General features: G+C 33.2%; 1 long non-coding RNA gene across 1 annotated transcript in view; it reads right to left on the bottom strand.

Annotated features, from left to right (window-relative positions):
* Window positions 1–1,098, bottom strand: part of LOC111085991 — a 275,417-nt gene extending 274,319 nt beyond the window's left edge. The window contains exon 1 of the long non-coding RNA XR_002610765.1: window positions 1,023–1,098. This is a non-coding gene — a long non-coding RNA (uncharacterized LOC111085991). The remainder of the gene's footprint in view (window positions 1–1,022) is intronic.
* Between the last annotated feature and the right edge of the window lie 9,842 nt (window positions 1,099–10,940).

Here is a 10,940-nt window from a genome sequence, read left to right as displayed (position 1 = left end):
AACATAATAGCAAGTAATGATGTAAAGATGTAACAGTTAGTTATAATGTTCATAGTTTAGGAGTAACATAACATAATAGCAAGTAATGATGTAAAGATGTAACAGTTAGTTATAATGTTCATAGTTTTGGAGTAACATAACATAATAGCAAGTAAGGATGTAAAGATGTAACAGTTAGTTACAATATTCATAGTTTTGGGGTTGCATAACACAGACACAAGTAAAGACGTAACAGTTAGTTACAATGTTCATAGTTTTGGAGTTATATAACATAAACACAAGTAAGGATATAAAGATGTAACAGTTAGTTACAATGTTCATAGTTTTGGGGTTGCATAACACAGACACAAGTAAAGACGTAACAGTTAGTTACAATATTCATAGTTTGGGAGTAACATAACATAATAGCAAGTAATGATGTAAAGATGTAACAGTTAGTTATAATGTTCATAGTTTTGGGGTTGCATAACACAGACACAAGTAAAGACGTAACAGTTAGTTACAATGTTCATAGTTTTGGAGTTGCATAACACAGAGACAAGTAAAGACGTAACAGTTAGTTACAATGCTCATAGTTTGGAGTTATATAACACACACACACACAATTAAAGACGTAACGCCGTAACAATTACCCATCTTTTGAAAATACAAAACACTTTAATAAACGTTTTTACGTTTGGTTCAGAAACCACACATTCGTACGTCTTATAATTGAACTATTTCAATATGAATATTTCACCGAAGGAAGTATTAAGTTTCGAATATATTTAGAATACTCTTTAAAATCAGTAGAGAAACCGATAGAAAGAGCTGGAAATAGATGTTAAAATAACTCAGCACACGTTTATATATATATATATATGGATTTGATGTCGACACCTTAATTAAGATAATCTCTGTTATTTTAAATATATTCAATGTAATGTGTGCACATTAATCTAAGTCTAGCAATTACAAGATTGAGGAGTTTATAAGCTAAGAGAACAGTGCACTCTTATTAAATAATAATAAAAAACACATACCTTCATGACAGTTATTTACATTATCTTCACGGTAATCCATATACGCACTGGGCAAGAAGTACCTACATAACTTCGCTGTGACAACCCGACTAGACTAATCAGAAATCCGCCCAGCAGCGCGAGTTCAGATTAACAGCTACAGTGGCGCTGCTTGCCTGAATGTGCCACAACTGGTTTACTCAATTCCATAAGCGCTTTCAATCTTTTTTTCTATTTTAAACGCGCGTTCTTCTGGAGAGCGAGTCCCTCTCTCTAAGGAGTGTAACGATGTAAGACCACGACTTTTGTATTTTGGCCGTCATGTAAAACGCAAGTACAAAGCCAGATAGAACAGTGCTTAGAAGGAAATGGCGAAATTGTATTGAAAACATAACCAAAAATTAAATATGCGTACATATATATATATCTGGTGGGCCAAAATGACTGCCTTTCCAATAAAAACGCAAAATATACATTTTCATTTGCCTAGAGGTTAGCGTGCTCGAACTACGTATCAAAGGGTTCGTGGCCATTGCCAAAAATACATTCTCCTCATTTTGGGGCCGTGGATGGGCTATAGGAGTGACAGTTAAATCCTACTATTCGATCGAAGTAGCCCAAAAGTGTTTAGTTGTGTTCTGATCTAAGCATATCTGAATGAATAACTAAACTTAACAATTCACTTTTGGTTGCTACTACAAGTTGTTTAGGTTATGTTGTGTTATTTTGTTTAATTTAATTATAAGAATTTATATTTTCCAACTTATCAAACCAGTAACACGGGTCGAAATCCATTTATCTTAGATGTCATAATAAGTAAACTAACATTATATGGGTCAAGAAATCGATTCTTATTGGACATTCGCTTTGTTTAGGAAGACTATGTAGATATTTGCAGATTGACATCACGCTTTTGTAAGGAATCAACGACAGGATAATGAGCAAATAACTTGTTTTTTTCAATAATATCATATTCCATTTTAAAATTACTTTCATTAAATATTATTGGTTATAATACATCCAATAATTTAGAAATTATTATTAATAGTAATGTTTACAATTATGATTATTTTGCATTATTAGTGTAGCGTATGAATTTAGGGCTAATTCAAATATCCTAAGATGGCTGAACCTAAAGGGGGTATTATTGGGTTTACGGCCAATAGTAGCGTTCATAGTGAGAATATCCAATTGATGATTCACTAGTTCTAATCAGTAAAGGGTTAAGTCTTATTGTGTATTGATTTATGACATTATGTGTTTCTAGTCATATTTGATGTAGTATTGTTTTTATTAATGTATAGGCTGCTTTTTAGTTCAGATCTATATAATTAGATTATTTTTTAATAAGAAGTTCTTCATAATTTGCTTACCATACCCACTTATTTATGGTAATACAGAAATTGAAGTTTGTCCTAATAGCTGTTATTACAAACAAAAATGTGTTTCTAAAATCCAACTGATTCTTAACCAGTTTTTGTTGAATGTCAGTCGAATATACAATCGCTGTAAATCTAAATTTAGAACAGGTTCAAGCGTCAAATATGTCGTTTGTCCGCCAAATATAAATCTAAGTTTAGGACAATCTCAAACCTCAAAGAGACTTATTTAATAATGAAGATGAAAACGGTTGATAAAACATAAAACATTTTATTTACAAGGTTCGAGCGTTTCGGAATAACTTATTCCATCTTCAGCGAAATCTGAAAATTGTGTTACAAAGATGATTATTACTAAAATTATAATATAATTAGCTTAGTTAGTTATTAAGAAAAACGGGAAATGGACGGATGAAACAATGTTTATATATATATATATATTACACAACAGCTGAGTTAAGTGTGAAAATTTAGAACAATTTAAGATCTAAAGAGCTTTGTGAGTCGTTTGTTTGTCTGTAATTAAGCACAAAGCTACACAATAGGCTATCTGTGCTCTGCCCACCACGGGTATCGAAACCCGGTTTCTAGCGTTGTAAGTCCGCAGACATACCGCTGTGCCACTGGGGGACTGTGAGTCGTCAAGGTCTGAAGATCCTGTGGCAATGACAGAGAAATCGTTAAATAAAATATTGTGACCCGTGGGTTCAGAATGTGACCGAATGGATGAATGTCTGAGTTTATGTAGTGGATGGTCGGTTCTGTTAGATGCTCCTAAATGTTCACAGACTCTAGTTTTTAAGTGGCGTTTCGTTTTGCCAATGTACTTATTTAATTTCATACTTTAAGATCAACAATTGTTTAATTTTGTAGTGTAAGACCAAGCTTATTTTGTACAGTAAAACCAAAAATTACTTTCTACTCCAAGACCAAGACTTTTGTTTTACCCCAGTATCAAAACTTATTTAATTTCATACTTTAGAACCGAGGATTTTATTATACTGTAATACCAAAATTTATATAATATTATACTTTAAGACCAAAATTAATTCAGTTTATACTTTAAGACCACGACTAGTTCAGTTTATACTTTAAGATTAAAACTAGTTCAGTTTATACTTTAAGACCAAAATTAATTCAGTTTATACATTAAGACCACGACTAGTTCAGTTTATACTTTAAGATTAAAACTAGTTCAGTTTATACTTTAAGACCAAAATTAATTGTTTTGGTCTTAAAGTATAAACTGAACTAGTCGTGGTCTTAAAGTATAAACTGAATTAGTTTTGGTCTTAAAGTATAAACTGAATTAGTTTTGGTCTTAAAGTATAAACTGAACTAGTTTTAGTCTTAAAGTATAAACTGAACTAGTCGTGGTCTTAAAGTATAAACTGTAGTTCAGTTTATACTTTAAGACCAAAACTAATTCAGTTTATACTTTAAGACCAAAACTAATTCAGTTTATACTTTAAGACCAAAACTAATTCAGTTTATACTTTAAGACCACGACTAGTTCAGTTTATACTTTAAGACCACGACTTATCGAATTTTGTACTGGAAGATCAAACTTACTTTGTACTGTAAAACCAAGACTTAATTTGGTGATCTAGTTGGTTTACTGGAGTGAAGTGAAAATGTGTGTTATAAAATGATTATTTTACTTTTTTCGATGAAAACGTCAGAAGACTTTGTTGTTTTACTATGCTGTGTTTAAAACTTTTCATGAAAGTTGAAATATGAGTTAAATTCACCTCACCTACGTAACGTTCCGAGCATTGCCTAATTGTTAGCGTATTGGACAAAAAATCCGAGAGTCCCAGGCTCAAGACATGCTATTTCCAAATCGCTTCGCACTTTCAGCTGTAGTTACGTCATAAGAATGACATTCATTCCCCCTATTCTGCCAGGAGCAGTTGCCGTAAGCGGCAGGTGCTACAGACTGGTTGAGACATCCCTCTGTTCAGCAGTTCAAAATTTGTGATGGCCGAATCAAAGAAGTCTCTGACCTGGCCGTTCAACACACTGTATGTTGCATAAAGTGTCACACAAGTGAACAAAAATAAAAAACTAGAAACTTCATTTTATTCTCAAAGAAACTCCACTGCTGAATAAAATGACACTTTTAAGTATTGCATGTCTTCATATCGGTTATTAACAAACTTATAACGTCAGTAAGTTAGAAAGAATTTATTTAAACATGAACGTATAAGTGATACGTGAACGCTGATTATAAGATATACGTTGTTACTAAGTTATTATATTTATTAATAAGAATTGTAATTTTTATCTAAATTTTATGTGTTATTTCTATGTGGAACAGGTTTGTTTTAAAATCAACATAACTAATGTGTATGCTATGTATGATAGGGTGATTTTTCCTTATGGATATTCTACCTTAAGGTTCTCTGAGATGGCAAGTTGTTGTTTCGGCTTTGCTTCTTGTTTTCTTTCATCATATTTTAATACTCATCTACATACTTGGTTATATTCCTATATATATATTTATAAATACATAAACACTCTTGTAGAACATTTAACTTGCATATGTAACATAGACATAGCGTGTGGTATCTCTGGTGAATAGTTGAACCCTGTAAGTGTAGAAATGTAGTCATAATATGGTCGGTCTGCAAGACAATGAAGCTTTCTGACTTTCAAACGATGTGGTATGATGGAGAGTGACCATCTAGCAAATTGTTTGTCTGTTTGTAATCAAACTCAAAACTGCACAATGTGACCTATCTGTGCTCCCTCTAGCAACAGCATCATATTCTAACACTAGTTCTTTGCCTGTCTTTCATCAGAGACTAATAAAAGTCGAAATCAAAATGGATTGCGCTTGCGACTAGGAAATATTTTGGTTACAATATGATAAAAACAAATGGACAGACTTTTAAGTTGGAGTAGACACCAAACTAGGTTTCAGTTGGGCGATTCCCTCTCCAGTGGCCAAGATTTGACTATCTCCAACTCTAAGAACACCTGTCGTGTGGAACCAACAACCTGTCCAAGGACCTTTAATCCTGGATGCAAACAGGAAAACACAGATTTAATGGTCCTAACGTGTAAATGTGGCTAGTGAACAACTGGAAACATGTGATGTGAGCTGACAATTCGTTTTCCGTCCTATTCTGTACTGATAGTACAGGGAGTGACACAGAAACAAATTGTATTGTTTCCTAAGCTGGAAGCCACAGGAAAAAGAGTAATAATGTTCAGAAGCAAAAGTTGGATCTTTTGATTCCTTTCCCTGTGATTGATAATGTCTCTTTCAAGATGACAGTACAGCAATCCATTGTGTTCGTATTGCTCTAATTTGATTTGAAGGGCACCACAGTATATAAGCCATCTTATTTGGCAGGAAAAATTACATAATTTCAATCCAGTTTATCAATGTTTAATATCCGACATCTGAATTCTTTGTCAAGATATATGATCCAACAAGAGTTCAATCCAGTTTACCAATGTTTAGTATCCGACATCTGAATCCTTTGTCAAGATATATGATCCAACAGGATTTTAATCTAGTTTATCAATGTTTAGTATCCTATATCTGAATCTTTTATTAAGATATATATGATCCAACAGGAGTTCAATCCAGTTTATCAATGTTTAGTATTCGACATCTGAATACTTTGTCAAGATATATGATCCAACAGGAGTTCAATCCAGTTTATCGATGTTTAGTATCCGACATCTGAATCCTTTGTCAAGATATATGATCCAACAGGAGTTCAATCCAGTTTATCAATGTTTAGTATCCGACATCTGACTCCTTTATTAAGATATATGATCCAACAGGAGTTCAATCCAGTTTATCAATGTTTAGTATTCGACATCTGAATCCTTTGTCAAGATATATGATCCAACAGGAGTTCAATCCAGTTTATAAATGTTTAGTATTCGACATCTGAATCCTTTGTCAAGATATATGATCCAACAGGAGTTCAATCCAGTTTATCAATGTTTAGTATCCGACATCTGAATCCTTTGTCAAGATATATGATCCAACAGGATTTTAATCCAGTTTATCAATGTTTAGTATCCTATATCTGAATCCTTTATTAAGATATATATGATCCAACAGGAGTTCAATCCAGTTTATAAATGTTTAGTATTCGACATCTGAATCCTTTGTCAAGATGTGTAAATCAAACGCAAACCACAGCTGAATGAGCCACAATTTCTGGCACTGTGTGGAATCTGAGTCACGCCAAGTCTCAGCTGTCATAGGAGTAAAAGGTGATCCAACCTACAGTATATTAGGTAGGGTTCTCACAAATTATTCATTAAGTGTCTTTACGGGTTTTTATAATAATGTCAGTAGTTTTATTTAGTTTTTTATTTGCTCTCTATGAATGTCTTTGCGATTTAAAAACCACACAACTATAGAGTAGTGTTTTTGCAGCCAAACAATGTATCCTGACAATAAATGAGTTAATAACCACACAATATCGAGTATTGTTTTTGTAGCCAACAATGTATCCAGACAATAAACGAGTTAATAACCACACAATATAGAGTAGTGTTTTTGTAGCCAACAATGTATCCCGACGATAAACGAGCAAATATATTAAAAGCATAAGAGTTACTGTGTTTTCAGGTTCTTCTTATCTTATTGAGGGGAACAATCCCTCCTACTCGCAATTGGCGTCCCTAGTCAGTATATGTTAAAAGTTGGTAATGGGTAATGACTGATGCTATACAGTTATTAATATGAAGAGCATTCATACAATACCATGCTGATGTGGTCAATAAAATGAAACAATACAGTTTATGTTACCCATAAAACAAAGTGTCCCTGGTAGTAACCGATGAACTGGGTCGTTACAAAGTTATACTGTTATAATATGATGCATGTGGTCGAAACAAGTAGGTGAGTTATAACTTATGTTGACTGTAAAAAAGATACAATTCATATATGTTTCACAAATTTCACATGAGCAGTGTCTTAGATTATATTATATACGTTTTGTATATAAGTTTCACAAAGTACACACCAGTAATGGCTAAGATTATATTAAACAGATTTTTGTATACAGGATTCGCAAAATACACACAGCAATGGCTAAGATTATATTAAACAGGTTTTTTATTCAGGTTTCACAAAGTACACACCATTAGTGGCTAAGATTGTATTAAACAGGTTTCGCAAAGTACACACCAGCAATGGCCAAGATTATATCAAGTAGATTTTTGTATATAGGTTTCACAAAGTACATATCAGCAGTGACTAACAATATATTAAACAGATTTTTGTATACACGTTTCACAAAGTACACATCAGCAGTGGCTAAGATCATATTAAACAGGTTTTCGTTTTCAGTTTCTTATACTTAAGTCTCAGTTTCAACTGTTCTTTCCAACAATGATTTTTGTGGTAGAGGTGTATGTGTTGAACATTAAACCAGAACATAAGAATATATTAATAAATGTTCTGTATATGGACAAAATGGAAAAAAAAAACTCAATAAAAGTGTTATAAAGTTGACAGAATCCACTCTGAGAACAGATCCATCGGTTTTGTAACTCCACACTCATCATTAACGTTTCGCCTATTTGATCAATCACTCAGCGAAACTCAAGCGAAAGCAACATTAAACCTGTGTGTTCAAAAACACCAATAATGAGGAGACGAAGACAAATCATAATAAATGTTAGTTATATCAACAAACCAGAAAACCACTGACGCAAAAGTAAAAGTAGGTAGAATCCAATTCACTTTTCAGGGGATTCATCAAGAGTGAAAATTACATGCTACAAGAGGGAGTACACTATGCTTTTTGTCTTCTTCCATATAGTAGTCAATAGCTCATAATTTACAAAAGGTTAAAGTGTGAAAAAAAACCACATTTAAATTACACGACAGCTTTATTGCTTTTGAGTACTAACAACAGTTAATAACGTTGTTCATTAATATTAAGCATATTTGTAAATACGTGTTAATTTATACCGAGAAAATTTGATACAGCACGTTATTTATCTACATACCTAACAAGGATCATTTGTTGTATTTTAAGTATAATTACATATTAATGATTAACAAGATCGGATAAATTCACAAGGTGGCGTTTTAAAGTAAATTAATTGAAAATAATTGCGTATCTTTTATCTCTTCTATCCCACCCTTCGTTTTTTTGTTGTGTTTTTCTTTTGTTTTGTTCAGGCAGTCAGGTTGAAGAAACAAAAACGCGTTTCACTTTATAACTACATATAGACATGGAATGCACTAACGTTCTTATCACGTGTTTTAGACGCAGCTTGAACTTGAAAAAAAAACTGGCATGGACGTGAAATTGATTCTGCTATAGATTTGGTTGTTTTTAAAGCTGGGATGTTCATTGTCAGAGTCAGCGCAGAGCAGATGAGACCGCCAACAAAAGAAGCTGGGATGATGGGCTCGCCACCGGACATCCTTTTGATGAAGACCTCGCAATAGCCATTGACACCCAGCTCTTCTTTCAGAATTCTTGATGGAGCCAGCCACGAACAAAGGCTCCAAGATAGTGGTCGACTAGGAGATTTCAGGTTTTATCACACAGCTCCGACTGGTCAATTCAGCTTCAGTCAGCGGTAAAGAGAGCTTCAACACCACGCGCTTGAGATGTTGCCCTTCATTAGGAGGTGAAATAGCCGGTTTTTAGTTTTGGACCGTATTATATAGTTAATACGTCACTGTCCAGCAAATAAAATAAATCTCACATATCGAAGAAATATATATATAAATGTATAGCTTCTGTTCTAAATTTCCTTCGTGTATACAGCGTTAAACGCCTATTTTACCAGAAAAAAATTTATATTCACAAATTCTCAAGAACAACAAGAATTTAACGTATCATTGGATCTGATTTAACTGTGACATCAGTGTTCATTGTACGTGATTTAAACATCATAAAGCGAATAGGCTAGTTGTAAACCACTGGAGTAATTAATCAGTGAAACATATTCTTCTGTATTTTTATATCTTAAGACTATCTGTTCCAAGAAACAACGATTTTAATGATCATTTATGATGTATAAATTGTAATTAAAACCTGGAGGTTGTCATTTAATTTCAAATAAAGGATGTCCACGTTTGAATCCTTATAAGGGTTTAATCTTGAGTCATATTAACAAAATAACCTAACGCAATGTGCTGATAACAAACTCTGTTGATTTTATTGTTAAATCACAATCCATTCAACGTTCTTCACATATAAACTTTATATCCAATGTGAATATTAATATCATTTTGCAACACATTTCAGTAGTAGCTAAGACTATATTAAACATCTATATAGATGTCTCAGACAGGAATTAAAGTACGGTTTTCCTGTATTACACATAAGCAACGCAGGAAGAATTTTAAAAAGTATTGATAGCATATTTGAAGATAGAATGGTATGCTATTTTTTCACTTTATTTTCTGACGCCCCCTACCGTGACGTTCTGTTACCATTACCTTAGATATTATTTCATCGATTACAGTAGTAGTCATGAATTGAAATGTTCAACTAACTTACGCCTCATGAAAGTAGCTTACTAAACAACACAGTGTTAATCTCAGTATATAACTCGTTGTAATTTGGTGAATATTTCAAAAGATTCTTAAAAACATTCTTTCACTTTTATAATTTATTTTTCTTTAAAGCCCTCTGTTGTCATTAAGATAAATTTAAAAGTAGTTCAAATGTTTAGTTTACATAATATATTGTCCCCCGATGGGACAGCGGTAAGTCTATGGATTTAAAACACTAAAAATCAAGGGTTCGATTTCCTGCGGTGGACACATCAGCTATCCCAGTGTGGATTTGCTCTTCAGAAAAACAACATCATATATTATTGTTTAAAAACTACAAAATTTGGGTAAGCCTAACTGACACATTTCCTCAATCTAACGCAACTAGCTACGCGTTAATGAACCTTAGAAAAATATCTTACCCTTATCACGCGATGTCTAACTGACACATTTTTTGAATCTAACGCAACTAGCTATGTGTTAATAAACCTTAGAAATAGCTTACCCTTTTCACGTGAAGTCTAACTGACACATTTCGTGGATAGCTTTATTTTCCAATTGGTGTAGCTACGTAGAAACTTCTTCCGCTAGGATAAGACAATTAATAGCGGTGTTATATCGGTATAAAATAGTTGAAATACTTTGAGAATTTAAGAGACATACTGTTAACTTGCAAGTATTTTTTTGATACTAGCGCCTTCTAGTGAACGGTCTCATGCTGCAGTTTCAAAAAGAAAAAAAAAAAAATAGATGACCCAGGCTAAGCCTTAGGATCTTGATATAGACTGCCTTGAAAATTAATATAGCATCTGTAAAACTGACATAGCGGAACTTCCTAGAAACTTTATAACTGAACTTTAAATAGCAAGAAATTTTCTAAGAGTTCAAATCTAAAATTAGTTCACACCCACAAATCTCACTGAGTATCTCACACGACAGTAAGTTTCCCCTTTCTCTAGGCCCGGCATGGCCAGATGGTTAGAACACTTGACTAATCCCCATCCCACCAAACATGCTCGCCCTTTTAGCCATGGGGCGTTATAAGTGACAGTCAATCCCACT

The sequence above is a fragment of the Limulus polyphemus genome, unplaced genomic scaffold (genome assembly GCF_000517525.1).
Source record: "Limulus polyphemus unplaced genomic scaffold, Limulus_polyphemus-2.1.2 Scaffold769, whole genome shotgun sequence".
Lineage (NCBI taxonomy): Eukaryota > Metazoa > Arthropoda > Merostomata > Xiphosura > Limulidae > Limulus > Limulus polyphemus.
The sequence above is the reverse complement of the archived record's forward strand: the minus strand, read 5'-3'. Positions and strand labels throughout refer to the sequence as shown.